Source organism: Anolis carolinensis, unplaced genomic scaffold (genome assembly GCF_035594765.1).
Source record: "Anolis carolinensis isolate JA03-04 unplaced genomic scaffold, rAnoCar3.1.pri scaffold_8, whole genome shotgun sequence".
In the NCBI taxonomy this organism is placed as follows: Eukaryota; Metazoa; Chordata; class Lepidosauria; order Squamata; family Dactyloidae; genus Anolis; species Anolis carolinensis.
The window spans coordinates 28,473,927-28,495,021 of NW_026943819.1; positions in this window are offsets into that span (position 1 = coordinate 28,473,927).

A 21,095-nucleotide genomic window follows, 5' to 3' on the forward strand; every position below is an offset into this window, starting at 1 on the left:
GAATCATGTGTAAACTAGTCCTCCAACCCCAACAAAATAGATGAGAGAGGTGCCTTTCCTCCTCCTACTTCTCCGTTTCTCCCTGGCTAATTAGCACCACAGATAATAAGCTGGTTTCGCAGATTTACCATGGATCAATGTCTCCACTAACTGGGTTAATTACACATCGGTTGGGCATTTGTTTCCCCCGTCAAGGCAAACTTGACACAGGGAAACATGTTTACGCTTCTCGTTCTCCAAGAGCAAGCAAAACCTGAAATTTGTCTAGTGTGGGCCAGCATGTTGGGATTCATCCTGGACTACTCAAGTCTAAATGTAGTCAGATAGATGATAGAGTTAGATTGAGGAAATCCTTTCCCCGTTTCCAAAGCATGCCTAGATAGGATTCACCATTGTTTCCTGCTTCCCGTCCTATTTAGGTCAGCCCACCCTTTGATGTTTTTAGAAATGTGATCTCTCCTAGGGCCTTGATGTAACTTCCCCAATTTGATCCTTTTGAATGTTTATGGCCCTAGAGAAGAACAGACCTACGAGTCTTGGTCGCCATTCCAGCTTCCTGCTTTGTTCCAGAGAGGACGCACCTCTGTCCTCTATTAGTCAAGATGTAGCTTATCTAGAGCTTTGTTATTTTAATCCCTCTATGTGTATTAGAACAGGATAGATTAGCTAGTTAGGTCCTAACCTTTTTACCTCAATAAATGCTTTTAAACTTTAAAGCTAACTTTGCATCCCTTTGCCTTCCTGAATACACAGAGGCCTTCCAAACTCACATCGTGTAAGTCTCACGCTGCTGCAATTTTTTTTACTCTGCTATTTTAATGGGAATTTACCTCATAAAGAGGGTGATTAGAGCTTAGCTTCCATTCCCAACACAGCGATGGTGCATCTTGGCTCTGCAATGCTCCCCTCCCATAATTTGGAGAGAAATAAATGGCTTGGGAGTGCAGCACATCAAAGCCCGGAGCATTCTTTGCTAAATTGCCCACTTCCTTTTCGCTGACACTCGGCCACAGCTGCCTATTGTTTAGATGGGTTCATATAAGATCAGAGGCTGGGATGAAAGATCTCAAGATGATTCCTTATGGAGAAAGTGTCCGCCTTCTTTCCCTTTGTTTCTGCCGTCACTTTTGGAGGATCTTTTCTGACTATTTAGCATCATGTTCAGTTCACATCTCGGAGCCCCCAATGGTGCAGCAGATTAAGCTGCTGAACTGCTGAACTTGCTGTCCGAAAGGTCGGTGGTTGAAATCCAGGGAGCAGGGTGAGCTCCCGCTGTTAGCCCCAGCTCCTGCCAACCTAGCAGTTTGAAAACATGCTAATGTGAGTAGATCAATAGGTACCACTCTGGCGGGAAAATAACAGCGTTCCATGCAGTCATGCCAGTGGCCACATGACCTTGGAGGTGTCTGCGGACAATGCCGGCTCTTCGGCTTGGAAATGGAGATGAGCACCAACCCCCAGAGTTGGAAACGACTGGACTTAACGTCAGAGGAAACCTTTACCTTGCACCGCAAAATTCATGCAGTTTAATTGCCATAGTGTAATAGCCTCATGTATAGTTTTACAAGGCCATCAACCTTTCGTGCCAAAGAATGATGGTGCCTCACCAAACTGCGGCTCCGAGGATTTCGTAGCATCGAGCCATGGCAGTTAAAGTGCAAATGCACACAGAGGTGCTGAATCTGGTTCTGGTTCAGCACCTTGGATAGCTCCGCATGAAACCAGGAGTGTTTTTCTTCAGCTCTGGCTGGATCTATACTGCCCGATAATGCAGTTAGGAATAATTAAATTGTATTATGTGGGTCTACACCATTGGGGGCTCCTAGATGTGATCTGAACATGATACTAAATAGTCAGAAAAGATCCTCCAAAAGTGACGGCAGAAGCAAAGGGAAAGAAGGCGGACACTTTCTCCTTAAGGCAGTGATGGCCAACCTATGACACACGTGTCAGCACTGACACGCCTAGCCATTTTTGCTGACACGCTGCTGCATGCAGATTGATTGGATGACTATGTCTTTTGTGGCCAAATTTGGTGTGATTTGGTCTAGTGGTTTTGTTGTTTACTCCATGGGAATTATGCACATCTATATATATAAAAGGGTAATGAAATTTCAGCCTAGGACAAAACAACAAAACTACACATCCCAGAAACACTAAACTTGGCAGCACAACCCCTCATCCATGCCTCTACGTTCATACAACAAAACGAAAAAAATAATAAAGTCCTAATTAGAAGGAGATGAATAATTGTTTTTATCCAATTGCTGCCAGTTAGAAGGCTAAGCTCCGCCCACTTGGTCTCCTAGCAACCCACTCAGCCCAGGGGACAGGCAGAGTTAGGCCTCACTTAGGCCTCTTCCACACTGCCTATAAAATACAGATTATCAGATTTGAACTGGATTATATGGCAGGGTAGACTTCCACACAGCTATATAACCCATTTATAATCTTATATTATCTGCTTTGAACTGGATTATCTTGACTCCACACTGCGATATAATCCACTTCAGTGTGCAGTCGGAGACAACTGGACTTAATGTCAGGAGAAAACCTTTACCCTTTACCTTAACTACCACCAATTCCTCAATACTTTATTTCCCATACTACCAGACCTCGCCACAGCAACGCGTGGCCGGGCACAGAGATATATATATATATATATATATATATATATATATATATATATACGTGGTGGTGGCGCAGTGTGTTAAACCTTGGAGGTGTCTGTGGACAACGCCGGCTCTTCGGCTTAGAAATGGAGATGAGCACCAACCCCCAGAGTCGGTCACGACTGGACTTAACGTGAGGGGAAAACCTTTACCTTTGTGTTAATACGTATTTTGAAATGAAAAACATAGGGACCATGCAATTTCTTCAGCGACAGGTGTTTTCTATGGAAGCCTGCAAGGAACAGGACAGCTCAGTGGAGTGGAGCGGAGATTAAGCCTCCTCATCCAAGGCCTGCAGGAGAGGCGTATCCGAAGGATGCGGAGTCAGCAGGACAATTGGCCCTGGATCAGGGAATCAAGGGGCAGAGATACCTGGGGATTAGTCTATTCGTGGCCGTTGGACGGAGACTCCGGCGATGCCGAGGAGACGCACAACGTGGAGTGCTGTCCCTGGGCAGCTTTGCGGTGCAGCCGAGTGGATCTCCGCTGCGCAGCAAAGCCGGCTGTTCTGTGCGGCTGAGCATCGCGCGCCCAGCCTTTGGCAGGAAGCATCCTCTTGCCTGCAGGGTGTGTTTTCTAGATCAATAAACAAAGCCAGACGGTGGTTTTCTCAAATACGCTAATAAGGCCACAGCCCTCTTGCTTGAGGATTTTGGGTTTAGGGAAAAGCATTATGTTAGAAATGAAAGCGAGGAGGTGTGTTGACTCATTTTCTTTTAATGCGAAGGAAAAATGTAATGTTCCTCTTCCTTCTCTCTCTTGGCACATTACTATGTTATGCAAAGGATTCGTTGCACAGCTTGTTAAGGAACAGAGACAATAATAATAAGTTGCTCGCATTAACCCTTCTGCTTCTTATAAAGCAGGCAGCAGCTATGCAGACCTGTCTCTACTAGAGTCATCTCTATCAGGGGATGTGAAGCTTTGGACTTTTGGAGGTTGGTGCTCATCTCCATTTCTAAGCCGGGCTGTGGCGCAGGCTGGAAAGCAAGCCAGCTGCAACAAATCAACAAATCACTCTGACCAAGAGGTCATGAGTTCGAGGCCAGCCCAGTGCCTGCGTCTTGTCTCTGTCTCTGTTCTATGTCATGGCATTGAATGTTTGCCTTTATGTGTGCAATGTGATCCGCCCTGAGTCCCCTTCGGGGTGAGAAAGAAGGGCGGAATATAAATGCTGTAAATAAAATAAATAAATAAAAATAAGCCAAAGAGCCGGCGTTGTCCATAGACACCTCCAAGGTCATGTGGCCATAGGCATGACTGCAAGGAGCTCCGTTACCTTTCAGCCGGAGCAGTACCTATTGATCTACTCACATTGGCATGTTTACGAACTGCTAGGTTGGAAGAAGCTGGGGCTAAATGTGGGTGCTTACCCCACTCTGGAGATTTGGCCAAGAATAGACTAATCCCCAGGTATTGCTGCCACTTGATTCCCTGATCCATGGCCAACCTTTCAGTCAGCAGTCCTGCTGGCACAAGGGTTTAAACCTTTGTGCCACTGGGGTCTCCAGCTGAATTGGTAGAAACTCAATGAGATATGCATTGAAAAGCTATTGCAAAACATGCTTCAGGATGTCCCACAAAAGCAATGTTTTGGCAGTTTAATTAACTTTTCCCATATTTTTATGATAGACCCAATTAGGAAATGACATGTATAACCCAGGAACATAATTTGTACTTCATAGTGTAATAATAATAAGAATATTAATAATAATACTTCTCCTAATAATCATCATCATCATCTATATATAAATGTAATATGCATTTTTCCCATGGAGTAAACAACAAAACCACTGAACCAGATCACATCACATTTGGTCACAAAAGACACAGTCATCCAATCTATATCTTTCAATCAAAAAACCCTAGAAAATTAATGTCCAAATTACAGAGGATGAGGAAGAGCCGTTCTCCCCCTGGCTGCCAGTTAGAAGGGTAGGCCCCGCCCCCTTTAGGCCCCACCCCCTTCGTGTCCTAGCAACTCCCTCAGCCAAGGGCAGAGTGCACTTAGGCCTCTTCCACACTGCCTATAAAATACAGATTATCTGATTTAAACTGGATTATATGGCAGTGTAGATTCAAGGCACTTCCACACAGCTATCAAACCCAAAATGCCAAGGCAGATAATCCACAGTATCTGCTTTGGAATATCTTGAGTCCACACTGCCATATAATTCAGAATGTGGATTTTATACTGTTGTGTAGATGGGGCCTCAAGATAGTCCAGTTCAAAGCAAATAAAATAAGATTATAAAAATAATATATATAAATACTGTAGTACAGTAGAGTCTCACTTATCCAACATAAACGGGCCAGCAGAACGTTGGATAAGCGAATATGTTGGATAATAAGGAGGGATTAAGGAAAAGCCTATTAAACATCCAATTAGGTTATGATTTTACAAATTAAGCACCAAAACATCATGTTATACAACAAATTTGACAGAAAAAGTAGTTCAATATGCAGTTATGCTATGTAGTAATTACTGTATTTACGAATTTAGCTTCAAAATATCACATTGACTACAAAAACATTGACTACTGCGTTGGGTAATCCAGAACGTTGGATAAGCGAATGTAGGATAAGTGAGACTCTACTGTATAATACAATAGAACAATATAATCTCTAAAATCAAAACAATAAATAAAGACAGTAAACAATGTTACAAATTCCTGGCCTCAAACTGGTACAGTAGAGTCTTACTTATCCAACATTCGCTTATCCAAGCTTCTGGATTATCCAAGCCATTTTTGTAGTCAATGTTTTCAATATATCATGATATTTTGGTGCTAAATTTGTAAATACAGTAATTACAACATAACATTACTGTGTATTGGACTACATTTCTGTCACATTTGTTGCATAACATGATGTTTTGGTGCTTAATTTGTAAAATCATAACCTAATTTGATGTTTAAAAGGCTTTTCCTTAATCCCTCCTTATTATCCAAGATATTCGCTTATCCAAGCTTCTGCCGTCCTGTTTAGTTTGGATAAGTGAGACTCTACTGTACTATATTTACGAATTTAGCTCCAAAATATCACAATATATTGAAAACATTGACTACAAAAACATTGACTACTGCATTGGATAATCCAGAACGTTGGATAAGCGAATGTTGGATAAGTGAGACTCTAATGTATAATACAATAGAAAAATGTAATCTCTAAAATCAGGATAATAAATAAAGACAGTAAACAATGTTACAAATGCCTGGCCTCAAACTGATATTTGCATGGATGCACATCCTAATACAGTAGAGTCTCGCTTATCCAACATAAACGGGCCGGCAGAACGTTGGATAAGCAAATATGTTGGATAATAAGGAGGGATTAAGGATAAGCCTATTAAACATCAAATTAAGTTATGATTTTACAAATTAAGCACCAAAACATCATGTTAGACAACAAATTTGGAGAAAAGGTAGTTCAATACACAATAATGCTATGTAGTAATTACTGTATTTATGAATTTAGCACCAAAATATCACAATATATTGAAAGCATTGACTACAAAAATGTGTTGGATAATCCAGAACGTTGGATAAGCGAGTGTTGGATAAGTGAGACTCTACTGTACCAACAAGGTGGTTTCAGCTCCTGAGACCATCCACCTTTTTGCAATAATATTTTCAATATGTTGAAAATATTGAAAATATTATTGCAAAAAGTAAACAGTCCTTGGCTGGAGCGATCCCTGCCCACTCTGGGCCGAGCTTTGCTTTGTGTGTTGTGTGTTGTGTGTAGGTGTGCAGCTGCCCTATGCAAACCTCAGAGTTAACGGCAACCTTTCCAGCTGGAGCCGCGAAAGAAAGAAAGAAAGGAAGAAAGAAAGAAAGAAAGAAAGAAAGAAAGAAAGAAAGAAAGAAAGAAATAAAAGAAAGAAAGAAAGAAAGAAAGAAAGACGAATTGTGGAGCTCAAGAGCAATTTCAGAACCCACTCAAGCTTTGTGCCACACTGAGAAATCTCAATGCACCTCAGCAAGACTCAAAATTGGTTTACATTCCTTTCTATGAGTTTATGGGTTAGTAAAAGCTGATTTATTCCACTCACTCGCCTCTTCAGGGTGTTATTGCATCGGCATCTGATGGGAGAAGGCTTTGTTCCCAATGCAAAGACTCTCCATATTATCAGAGATGATAGATAGGGAGATAGATGCTCAGTCCAATTCCAATTTCGAGTTAAAGTAGACCCATTGAATCAACATTATTTGCACAAGGGTTGACTTTATTTTGCCTCCTAAAATCATTTCCGATTTATATCAACCCTAAGGCAAATCTGTCATGGGTTTTCTTTGGCAAGACTTGTTGAACGGAGGCTTGCCTTTGACTTCTTCTCTGAGGCTGAGAGAGTGTGACACAGTCAAGCTCACCCAATAGGTTTCTATGGCAATGACTATACTTGCCATGGTAAGTATAACTATACTTGAATGGTAACTATAACTATAACTATACTTGAATGGTATAACTATACTTGAATGGTAAGCGTTGACATACCGTTCAATAATTTACTTTAGTTTACTCTTTTAAAAAATATATTTTTTAAAACACAAAAAATACATACCATAGACATACACAACATTTACAATTCCCACCACCAACATGAGGATTGTTTTCTGTTTACATATTAATTTCTTTGTGGGACAATCTTTATATCTTTATCTTTATCAATTTTCATCCTATCTATATACAGTAGAGTCTCACTTATCCAACATAAACGGGCCGGCAGAACGTTGGATAAGTGAATATGTTGGATAATAAGGAGAGATTAAGGAAAAGCCTATTAAACATCAAATTAGGTTATGATTTTACAAATTAAGCACCAAAACATCATGTTATACAACAAATTTGACAGAAAAAGTAGTTCAATACATAGTAATGCTATGTAGTAATTACTGTATTTACAACTTTAGCACCAAAATATCACGATATGTTGAAAACATTGACTACAAAAATGCGTTGGATAATCCAGAATGTTGGATAAGCGAGTGTTGGATAAGTGAGATTCTACTGTATATAAAATATGGCATCACGGCGACCCACCAAACACCAAAACTACAGGCCCCCCAACCTCGAAATTTGACAACACAACCCATTATCCATGCCTCTAGGTTGATACAACAAAAAGAAAAGAAAAATAAAGTCCTAATTAGAGAGAAAGGAATAATTGCTTTTATCCAATTGCTGCCAGTTAGAAGGCTAAGCTCCTCCAACTTGGTCTCCTAGCAACCCAATAAAAAATAATAAAAAACACTAAAAATTGATACAATAAAATACTATAATAACAGAAAATAACTAAAAATAATAGAAGAAAATAATAAAATATAATAAATAAAAATATAACTTACAATAAAATTAATTTAAAAATGCAAATAACGTCAAATAAAAATTACACAACAATTTTTAACCAATACCACCACCACTTTGCCACAGCAACGCATGGCCGGGCACAGCTAGTATACTATATAACATTTGTATCTTATTTCTTATGACTTGATCTCCAGATTGATTCATGATATAGTTCTTTACCCTTGTCGATCTTTCTTCAATTTCTTTTGTTCTATTTTCATTAGTTTTTACAACATTTAGTTTCACATTCATAATTTCAAATTCCATTTGCTCCACCATATATTGGTACCATTTACTTACTGACCATTTTGATTTGACTTTAGTTTCCTCTTGTTCGGATTAGTAAATTGATTGGGTTGCTGTGAGTTTTCCAGGCTGTCTGGCCTTGTTCCAGAAGCATTCTCCCCTGACGTTTCGCCCACATCTATGGCAGGCATGCTCAGAGGTTGTGAGGTCTGCTGGAAACTAACCAAGTAGAGTTTATGTATCTGTGGAATAATGTCCAGGGTGGGAGAAAGAACTCTTGTCTGTTGGAGGCAAATGGGAATGTTGCAATTGGCCACCTTGATTAGCACTGGATAGTCTTGCAGCTTCAAAGCCTGACTGCTTCCTGTCTGGGGGGTATCCTTTGTTGGAAGGTGTTTAAAAAACTCTAAAATCCGGACAGTAAATGTCAGAGTATTTGCAGCGCAGCAGTAGTTGGATGGAAGTAGTGGAACACAGAATGAAGAGACACTTCGAGATGTTGGTAAAACTATTTACAAAGTTTTACTGTATGCAGCAGTAATCAACACAAACATTCTTGCAGACGACAGACGAACACAGGACTGTTCTGTTCTCCAACTGAACTTGTCTCGAACTCTAGCCTGACAGAACTCAACTGAACTGAACTGATGCAATCGTTATGCACAAATACTTGTGTCTGGATACTCCCTAGTTCCAGCCACACATCAAGGTCATTATAGCTTCTTGGCAATTAACTCTTTCCACACTATGGTACATTCTGGATGATGCAATCAGTTGCAATACAAGCATGGCACAAATTGCATTTAAACACTATCAATACACAAATCCCACATTAACAGTAAATATAATAATAATAATAATAATAATAATAATAATAATAATAATAATAATAATAATAATTTTATTCTTATACCCCGCCCCATCTCCCCAAAGGGACTCGAGGCGCCTACATGGGGCCTTGCCCAGACACAACAATATAAAAGCAAAAGCAAAACAATAAAGCAAATTACTCAGCAATAAAACATCAACATTGATTAAAAAAAACAGTAATAAAAGGTCAGCATACAAAATAAAGTGTTAAAACAAGAGTTGAATTCACGGATCTGGGCCAAAGTGCAAAATATGTCAAAGTCATCAGGGAGAGGTAGTTACTGAGAAGTAAATAAAGAACAACACTCAGAAAATAGGGAAATTCCAGACAGGAAACAATCATGGCCAGATAACATCTCCCAACAAAGGATTCCCCCAGAATGGAAGCAGCCAGGCTTTCAAGCCGCCAGCATATTCAATGCTAATCAAAGTGGCCAATCAATTGCCTTGATATTCTGAGATATAGGGCTGTGTGGAAGGGCCCTGAGTCCACACTGGGTTATCTGAGTCCACACTCAGATAATGTGGGATTTTCTGCCTTGATATTCCGGGATATAGGGCTCTGTGGACGGGCCCTGAGTCCACACTGGGTTATCTGAGTCCACACTCAGATAATGTGGGATTTTCTGCCTTGATATTCCGGGATATAGGGCTGTGTGAACATGCCCTGAGTCCACACTGCCTTATATCCCAGTTCGAAGCAGATAATGTGGGATTTTATTCTGCTGCCCTGTTTTCCTTCTGAGTTTCCATATACAGCCAGCCACCCCCTTTCCCTCCACTTAGACCTCGGCTGCCTCAATTGGGAGGCTCGGGAGTAAAAACCCAATTTTAAAACAATTTGAAAGCAATTTTGCAGGAGTCTCCAGATAAGCGGTGCCGGCAGTTTCGGCATCATTAGCTTTAGGATCAAAATAGTCACTTGGCACTAAAGAGGGAAGGAGAAAAGAGGGAGGGGTGCCTTGCAGGTGAGACCCTGCTCTTTATTCAATCTGAATGTGTTACATGGGATTTTGCAAGATCCTGGGCAAATAGCAAAGAATTTCATTGTCTACAGCAGGCATGGGCCAACTTGAGCTGGGCCCAAGTTGGTAACTAATATCCAGAATAGAACATAGGTAACAAACTAATGATAATCATTACAGGCACAAGAGTAATGCACAAATGAAGGCTGTTTACAACATTACATCAAACATTATTTTCATGCTTGTATACTTTTTCAGTAACAGATAAATATATTCAGTGACTGAGCACAACACTTTGAATTCCAGTATTGTCCCACAAAGTTAAAAAGTCTTAAGAATGCATGGTCAATGAAATAAACAACTGATCATTTCTTCTGTAAATAGTGGTTCACACTTTAGATAAATTCTGCATTGTCCCATGCAAGTTAATGTCCCGGAGATGCGTATAAAGGAATGTAAAACATGAAGGAGTGAAGAATGACAAGGATTCCCGGGTATTTTGCAATCCTCGTTTCTGGATCAAGGTCCCTTCTTCAGGTTGCTTCTGAGGGTTCTTTCATGCGTTTGTGGTAGAATCTCCTGAAGCTTTTGTAAACTATATTTTAAAAAGACAACATAATCGTTTACAAAAGCTTCAGGGAAATACCCGCTGCTTCATCATCCACTGCGACTGCAACTTCCTCATTCCAACGGCATAAGGTTGCTTGGGTCAGCAACGAGCAGGGGCTATATTTTATTTTTAATTGTCGGGTGCTCACCCCGACATGGGCTGGCCTCAAACTCATGACCTCTTGGTCAGAGTGATTTATTGCAGCTGGCTGCTAACCAGCCTGCGCCACAGCCCGGCTGTGTGACTTTACACCTGGTTTAAGTGATGGACCAGCCAACTTAAGCAAACTTTCAAAAAGTATGAGGATTAAAGGAATTGTGCCGCCTAGGCATTTCTATTGACTTGCTTAGTTACTTACTTAGTGACTTATTAAAAGCAGTAATTGCTTTTCTGCACACCAGTGGTGCAGAAACAATGTACAATAAAATATGTTTCCAAAAGAAAAAAAAATCATTCTTTTCAAGAACAGATTGAAAATAATTGTAAAGCCAATTTATAAACCAAAGCTCAAATGGAACAAGGAAGTCGTGACTCCCGTTCAGCTGATTTTCCTTGCGATTGAGTTTCCCAGTTGGAGGCGATACACTCCATCGACATTGCATCTGAGCAGAAGAGAAATGCTCCAATACGGGGTCAGTGACACTTGGCTTGGAAGCAGGATGTGGGAAAAGGATCTAGGTGTATTCAGAGACTAATAACAAATCTTAAGTCAACAAATAAACCAATGCAATTCTGGGTTGCATCAGCAGAAGCATAGTGTTCAGACTGAGGGAAGTACAAGTAGTAGTAGAAGTTCTACTCTAGTCTTCTTTGGTCATACGTCATCTGGAATATGGTGCAGCATGGTTCAAGAAGAATATTGACAAGCTGGACTCACTGCTGGTCATGGGCTATAATAAAGTCTTGTTGTTGTTGACAAGCTGGAATGTGTCCGAGAGAAGGCCAACCAAGAAATGGAAACCAAGCCTTATGAGTAATGAGTGACAGAGCTGGATATGATCATCTTAGAAAAGACCTGATATATCTGAAATATATTTCTCAAAGGGTGAGATGTAGAAGGTGAAGGAAGCCTTTTTTCTGCTTCTCCAGAGATTAGAATATCATACAAATGACAAATTAAGAGTTTCCACTTGAACATTAGGAAGAACTTTAGTTACTGCAAAGAGCTGTTTAGAGAAGATTGGCTTGGAATTGATGGATGTCTTTAAACAGAGGTTGGCTGGTGCTTGAATCGTGCATGACAAGGGTCAGGACATGATGCCACCTGAGGTCTATTCCAACTAGCCTGTTTCTCCCAAAATAAGGCAGTGTCTTATATTAATTTTTGCTCCAACACATGGGTCAGGGCTTGTTTTCAGGGGCAGGCTTATTTTTCCAAATTGACTTTTTAAATGAACTATAGGCCTTATTTTTGACATAGGGCTTATATTTCGAGCATCCTCAGAAATGCTGAAAAATCATCATAGGTCTTATTTTGGGGAAAACAGGTTATGAAGCTGCAAGGCCATTCAATGCCAATCAAAGTGGCCAATTGCAACATTTATGCTTGCCTCCAACAGACAAGAGTTCTTTCTCCCATCCCGAACATCCCACAGAAATATAAACCACACTTGCCTAGTTTCCAACAGACTTCACAACCTCTGAAGCAGCCAGGCTTTGAAGCTGCAAGGCCATTCAATGCTAATCAAGGAGGCCTATTGCAATATTCGTACTTGCCTCCAACAGACAAGAGTTCTGTTATATATCCCACAGATATATAAACCCTACTTGCCTAGTTTCCAACAGACTTCACAATCACTGAAGCAGCCAGGCTTTGAAGCTGCAAGGCCATTCAATACTACTTGAGGTGGTCAATTGCAACATTCATGCTTGCCTCCAACAGACAAGAGTTCTTTCTCCCACCCTGGACATTATTCCAAAGATATATAAACCCCACTTGCCTAGTTTCCAACAGACTTCACAACCACTGAAGCAGCCAGGCTTTGAAGCTGCAAGGCCATTCAATACTACTTGAGGTGGCCAATTGCAGCATTCATGCTTGCCTCCAACAGACGAGAGTTCTTTCTCCCACCACGGACATTATTCCAAAGATATATAAACCCCACTTGCCTAGTTTCCAACAGACTTCACAACCACTGAAGCAGCCAGGCTTTGAAGCTGCAAGGCCATTCAATGCTAATCAAAGTGGCCAATTGCAACATTTATGCTTGCCTCCAACAGGCAAGAGTTCTTTCTCCCATCCCAAACATCCCACAGATATATAAACTCCACTTGCCTAGTTTCCAACAGACTTCACAACCTCTGAAGTAGCCAGGCTATGAAGCTGCAAGGCCATTCAGTGCTAATCAAGGTGGCCAATTGCAACATTCATGCTTGCCTCCAACAGACAATAGTTCTTTCTCCCATCACGGACATTATTCCACATCTATATAAACCCCACTTTCCTAGTTTCCAACAGACTTCACAACCTCTGAAGCAACCAGGCTTTGAAGCTGCAAGGCCATTCAATACTACTCGAGGTGGCCAATTGCAGCATTCACACTTGCCTCCAACAGACAAGAGTTCTTTCTCCCACCCTGGATATTATTCCACAGATATATAAACTCCACTTGCCTAGTTTCCAACAGACTTCACAACCTCTGAAGCAGCCAGGTTTTGAAGCTGCAAAGCCATTCAATATTACTCGAGATGGCCAATTGCAACATTCACACGTGCTTCCAACAGACAAGAGTTCTTTCTCCCATCCCGAACATCCCACAGATATATAAACCCCACTTGCCTAGTTTCCAACAGACTTCACAACCTCTGAAGCAGCCAGGCTTTGAAGCTGCAAGGCCTCACAACCTCTGAGGATGCCTGGGTGAAATGTCAGGAGAGAATGCTTCTGGAACATGGTCATACAGTTTGTGGAAAACTCACAACAACCCTATGATTCTATGTTTTGGACTTCAGAGAACTTACATGCAAAATGCATGGAAAGCAAACGCCTGGGTGAGTCTGTTTTTGTTCCAAGAAACTAAATCTTCCAGAGCAGTTCCTCCTGCTTTCCGTACAATGTTTCAGCCGAAAAGCGGCAACATAGAGAAGACAAATAGTGCCCCCATTAGCACCACATCAATACTGTTTAAAGCCTGATTCTGGAAGAGACTGTCAACCCAGAAAATGCTCTTTATTCCACTCGGCGCGGATGTTAATAATGGTGCAATGGCAGCACGGGTGCTCTCCGTTCTTCAGCCAAGAAGATCATCACTTGCGCCATCCCGAGATATGGCTTCAGGACACAGACATCATTTACGGGCATTGATTGTTCAGAAGGCCGAGTCATAATGCGCCACAAAATAAGATTTTAATACTCGCTGAAAAAAAATTACAGCATAACTGTTTTTGTGCGTGATATTTGTTTCCAGAGTGCATTGAGAAGGAAATGAGAGAAGATTGCCCGAAGGCTCTTGGACTTTGTCTCTGTTCTTTCAGTCTCGGCACAGAAATGCACACAGACACAAACACATTCCAAAAAAATTTAAGCCGCAAACTAGAAAAGCATAGACGAATCCTTGGTCCTCCTTCTGACATCTCCAATACTTTCCTAACAACAGAAAAATGTATCAGGCAGATGTATCATTTCAGAAAAATCCCAAGCATTACAACCTTTTCTCATGGGAGAGTATCTCCGATTTTGGGCATTTGGACTTCTCTTTTTGGGCACTTTCTTCAAGACTGCAATATCCTTTTTCTATGAGGGCTGAATGAAAAGTAATGCCTCCATCTTCGTTACTTGGGTTTGGATGGGAATATTTGGATGGGCCGAGCTGTGGCGCAGGCTGGTGAGCAGCCTGCTGCAATAAATCACTCTGACCATGACGTCATGAGTTCGAGGCCAGCCCGTGGCAGGGCGAGCACCAGTCAATTAAAAAATAAAAAATAGCCCCTGCTCGTTGCTGACCTAGCAACGTGAAAGATAGTTGCATCTATCAAGTAGGAAATAAGGTACCACTTATAAAGTGGGGAGGCAAATTTAACTAATTTACGACTTTGGAATGAGGAAGTGCTCCCCCTGTGGCCAGAATCGAACATCCCCTCAGAAGAAGGTTAAATTGCCTCTGCGTCTGTCTCTGTCTCGGTTCTATGTGCATATGGACGTTGAATGTTTACCCTATATATATATATATATAATGTGATCCGCCCTGAGTCCCCTTCGGGGTGAGAAAGAAGGGCGGAATATAAATACTGTAAATAAATAAATCAAACGCAGAAATAATCCTTAGAATGTGCTCTTTAACTACCACTATTCACTTCCCCACATAATCACCAGGCAATTGGATATATTTCTGCCAACAATGAACAAGTTTTCTGAAGCTGTTACAGAAGAAGTCAATAACCTAACCCAAAGCCCTGGATCCTGAATCTGGCCGTCAGGGTTTCCCTAAATGGCCATGCCTCTTTCCATGGCACCATCATTCATTCCATCATCACTCCTTTGAAAAGATTAGTTGCCTCTCCTAGTTTCTGGCAGTAATGAATGTTATGCTAAAATACGGAGATTTTGTGGTCTCAACCATTGGCTTCCACCACCGAAATGCATCCTCCCTCCATGAGAATTCAGCTCAAGTTGTTTTGGGCTTTTGAGCCGAAAGCAATTCCCGACCATCAGCGGGTAGCTCTTGTCTCAGCAAGGCAAGTAGAATTCATGCCAGATTTTTCATTACCTTTGTAGGAACTCGCTGCAGTGCTGAACTTATATAGGAACGGGTTTTAGCACCTTGGAGAGCTTAGTAAAAGCCCAGAATTAAACTCAGAGTAGACTCACAACTCCATTGACATGGAACTTTCCAGCAATTGCTACAATTTTGTATATACCGTATATACTCGAAGATAAGCCGAGTTTTTCAGCCCTTATTTATGAGCTGAAAAAGCCTTCCCAGGCTTATAATCGGGTCAAGATCAAGGCCAGCAATGGAGCCTGCAGGCTGTTGCTTGCAATATGTGATCTATTTCTCTCTTCTCCTCCCTTATCAGTGTGTTTTCTTTTGCAAAGCCTCCCTCGCTCTTAATCAAGGGAATGTTTGGAAAAGAGAGACACTCTTGAAAGTCAGGAAGAAATATATATATATATATATATATATATATATATATATATATTAATCTTATGAAAGCATTTTCCCCTGAAATATTTGTTAAACTCTCCTACAGATATATACACATTAACCCCTTGCAAGCTTTTGCCATCTCTATGTACCTTTATATGTGTATCTATCTATATACATTAATTTTATATATGAATTTGCACTCATATGTTTGCGGGTCTTTGCAAATCCTTTATACATATAGATTCATATACCTGTGTATCTGTAGCCATACATACACATTATTTTTATATATGAATTTACCCTCATATGTTTGCAAGTCTCTGCAAATATCTATATAAAGAGAGATGTCTGGATAGATATGAATATATTCTTACCTACCTATATATATAGGGCTTGCAAATATTGCAGGGGGTAAATATTCAAAACATTTAACCTACTGATGCCTTGATTAATGAAATGAAATTTTATTGGTATCTGTTTTTATTTTGAAATTTACTCATAGCTGCTGCATTTCCCACCCTCGGTTTATACTCGAGTCAATAAGTTATCCCAGTTTTTTGTGGTAAAATTAGGTGTCTCGGCTTATATTCGGGTCGGCTTATACTCGAGTATATATGGTATGTGCCTTCTGATAGTCCTACGATGAGGGATAACTAAAAGGCGGTTTGCTATTTATTTCCTTTCAAATATAGTTGGTGTCTCCCACCCAAGTACTAACCAGGGCTGGCCCTGCTTAGCTTCTAAGATCAGGAGGGATTATTTCCGAAAACCCCACGTCTGAGGAAACCCTGTGAAATTCATGAGGTTATTACGAGTTAAAAGGCACCCTTTATTCTTGCAGTTCTCTTCAACATTCAGAGCCCGTGTCAAGATCCAAGGTCATATTTTTTAAAAGTAATTGTTACTGTGTTATTGTTATACTTTTAATATATTTCACACACTGCCTGGGGAACCTGTTTGATAGGCATCTAATAAATCTGAAATAAATCACATGCACGCAGCCAGGTGCAAAGGCTCTGTGCGCTCACTTGGCATGGCTGCCCATGGGATGAGAGTCTCAAGAAATGGAGAGGAATGCAAAATATCGGCGAAACAGTGACTGCACATTGCATTTGCGCATGGTGAACACATCGCATAAGAAATTCTGTGTGCATGTGGGTTTGACTTACAATGATGGCTGAAGTTTGCATTTTCCTTGATCGGAGCAGTATACGAACGGCTTGTAGAAGGTACCGTATATACTCGAGTATAAGCCGCCTCGAATATAAGCCGAGGCACCTAATTTTACCACAAAAAACTGGGATAACTTATTGACTCGAGTGTAAGCCAAGGGTGGGAAATGCAGCAGCTATGGGTACATTTCAAAATAAAAATAGATACCAATAAAATTTCATTAATCGAGGCATCAGTAGGTTAAATGTTTTTGAATATTTACCATATTTCAAAGAAAAACAATAAACTAGCTCTATAAGTGGAAAAGTAGGGGCAACAAAAACAATATGGTATCAACAATAACCTAATAATAATAATAATAATAATAATAATAATAATAATAATAATAATAATAATAAAACTTCATTTGGATCCCACCCTATCTCCCCATGGGGACTCAGGCCGGCTTCCAACATAGTAACAGGCAAACATTCAATGCTTATATAAACAATGCAGAGCTAGATATAGATCTATCATTATAGATTCTAATTTTACATAAGCATTTCTCTCTGAAATGTTTGCAAATCCCTCTGTGTTTCCGACTCTTCGTGACCTCATGGACCAGTCCACACCAGAGCTCCCTGTTGGCCATCGCTGCCCCCAGTTCCTTCAAGTTCATGCCAGTCACTTATTGATAAAAGAGAGCAAAGTCTTAATAAAAGCAGTAAAGAAAGCAGTAATCCAATTGCAAAGGCAATCTGCAGAATATATTTCAAAGTATCTGTAGAAAATAGTTCAGAAATCTCTAATATAGCGAATCAGTCCTGAAAAACAAGGTAGCGTGAATTACAAAATACAATCCAAACACAGGATTTAGGCATTAACAAAAGCAAGAATCTTTTTCCATGAGCAGAGAGAAGGCAGGAATTAAACTTCCAAAATCAACGTTGCTTCATCTGAAATCTTTTCCTGTTTCTCCCTATTTAACCATGTTTACAGGCTAAGAAAGCATTCCTCTGACCTTGAGCTACCACACATTTCCTAGCTATTTTCACAGAACGCTTGGAACGATTAACTCTTAACCTTAACCATGTGTCTCTATCTAAGGAAGACTCCACTGACTCACTGCCAGAGCCACCTGGACTTTGTTGATGTTCTAAATCTTGTGAAAGGTCATCATTATCACTAACCTCAGCTTCCCTTCTAACCTGCGGCCTTTCTGACAATTCAGAGCCTTCAACATTTCCTTGGTCAACCTGCATAAACCCAAATTCCCCTTCATCATCAGACTGAACCACAACAATAATGTGCAAACTCATGGCAAAGATTTCTATTGTTGTTACGCAGTATCTGTAAGAGGACAACCAAGCAAACAGGACTGCAAACCCTCTGCCTCTCGATTTACATTATATGGAACATCCTGGATCACAAAGGTTATCTGTTGGTGCCGGAAGCAGACAAGAGCCTTCCTGATTGGAAACGTTCGGAGACTTAATTTCTAGATAAACAGATTTCAGAGTGGAGCGCATGGGAGCAGCACAAAACAAGTCCTGAAAGAAAAATCTTTGGAAGCCAGGGGATGAGTCCTATATGCCAGGGTAGATGGAAATTAGCAAGACTCAACTGTTAGGGATGGAGTGGAAAATCCATCCCGGAATTAATCGCAACGGGGCATCTTTGCTCAGACGTCTACAAAAACGCCAATGCGATAATTTAGTGGCAAGAATACCCCTCTAATGAGCTACGAAGAGATGGCAGGATTCTTAATGGGCTCCTTAATGAAGAATCATTTAGGCTTTTATTAACACGGTGGAAAAACACATGGTTTTCGGGAGCGATTTGGAGCTGGAGGGAAATGAATAATCACCCGAAATGCAAAAAAACACAAACTCCTTAATGGGACCCCGCTGGTGGGGTTAAGCACTATCCCAATTTCTTGGCCTCTGCAAAAGAGATTTGCTTTGGGCTCCCAAACAGAAGAATCCGGGGATATTGCACCTTTCGAGAAATGCCATGAGCAGCAGATGTTTCCTGTGTCTTCCAGGAATTGTATAACATCTTGAAGAGCTGCAAAATGATCTTTCGGTGCCGTATTTGCTCTGCATCCCAGCATCTGACTTGCAAAGTCTCAGGGGCAACTGCTTGGCCGCAAATGGAAGACAATTTTGGACTCAGTCAGTTTTGGGTCTCGTTTGCCTTGGATCTTCTTATCTCCTTAGGCTCAGCATTGTGTGAGTAATCCAATAAATGGATCTTCGCGGTGAATGGCAAGCAAAGGGATTCGTTAGTAAAGAAATGTCTGTAATGGATTAATATACCAGATTTCCTGTTACATTTCCCCCAGAGGCTGGAAAAGTTGGCCAGGCTGTCTGGGAGATATAGTTCAAATACCAAATTCCTCCCAGCCCTACCCTGCTTTTTTGCTTTAGGATATCAAGTACACCTGTCAATAGACCAAAGGCTTATTATGAGAAGCCACAGGTGTTAGTTCTGGAGTGATGTTTTGGGAATCGATGTGTTAGTTCTGGAGTGATGTTTTGGGAATCATGGTGTTCGTTCTGGAGTGATGTTTTGGGAATCAAGGTATTAGTTCTGGAGTGATGTTTTGGGAATCATGGTGTTCGTTCTGGAGTGATGTTTTGGGAATCATGGTGTTCGTTCTGGAGTGATGTTTTGGGAATCATGGTGTTAGTTCTGGAGTGATGTTTTGGGAATCATGGTGTTAGTTCTGGAGTGATGTTTTGGGAATCATGATGTTCATTGTGGAGTGATGTTTTGAAAATCATTATGTTAGTTCTGGAGTGATGTTTTGGGAATCAGGGTGTTAGTTCTGGAGTGATGTTTTGGGAATCAGGGTGTTAGTTCTGGAGTGATGTTTTGGGAATCAGGGTTAGTTCTGGAGTGATGTTTTGGAAATCATGATGTTAGTTCTGGAGTGATGTTTTGGGAATCAGGGTGTTAGTTCTGGAGTGATGTTTTGGGAATCATGGTGTTCGTTCTGGAGTGATGTTTTGGGAATCAGGGTGTTCGTTCTGGAGTGATGTTTTGGGAATCAGGGTGTTAGTTCTGGAGTGATGTTTTGGGAATCATGGTGTTCGTTCTGGAGTGATGTTTTGGGAATCAGGGTGTTAGTTCTGGAGTGATGTTTTGGGAATCAGGGTGTTAGTTCTGGAGTGATGTTTTGGAAATCATGATGTTCGTTGTGGAGTGATGTTTTGGGAATCAGGGTGTTAGTTCTGGAGTGATGTTTTGGAAATCATTATGTTAGTTCTGGAGTGATGTTTTGGGAATCAGGGTGTTAGTTCTGGAGTGATGTTTTGGGAATCATGGTGTTCATTCTGGAGTGATGTTTTGGGAATCAGGGTGTTAGTTCTGGAGTGATGTTTTGGAAATCATGATGTTCGTTGTGGAGTGATGTTTTGGGAATCATTATGTTAGTTCTGGAGTGATGTTTTGGGAATCACAGTGTTAGTTCTGGAGTGATGTTTTGGAAATCGGTGTTAGTTCTGGAGTGATGTTTTGGGAATCAAGGTGTTAGTTCTGGAGTGATGTTTTGGGAATCAGGGTATTAGTTCTGGAGTGATGTTTTGGGAATCATGGTGTTCGTTCTGGAGTGATGTTTTGGGAATCATGGTGTTCGTTCTGGAGTGATGTTTTGGGAATCAGGGTGTTAGTTCTGGAGTGATGTTTTGGGAATCAGGGTGTTAGTTCTGGAGTGATGTTTTGGAAATCATTATGTTAGTTCTGGAGTGATGTTTTGGGAATCAGGGTGTTAGTTCTGGAGTGATGTTTTGGGAATCATGGTGTTCGTTCTGGAGTGATGTTTTGGGAATCAGGGTGTTAGTTCTGGAGTGATGTTTTGGAAATCATGATGTTCGTTGTGGAGTGATGTTTTGGGAATCATTATGTTAGTTCTGGAGTGATGTTTTGGGAATCACAGTGTTAGTTCTGGAGTGATGTTTTGGAAATCGGTGTTAGTTCTGGAGTGATGTTTTGGGAATCAAGGTGTTAGTTCTGGAGTGATGTTTTGGGAATCAGGGTATTAGTTCTGGAGTGATGTTTTGGGAATCATGGTGTTCGTTCTGGAGTGATGTTTTGGGAATCATGGTGTTCGTTCTGGAGTGATGTTTTGGGAATCAGGGTG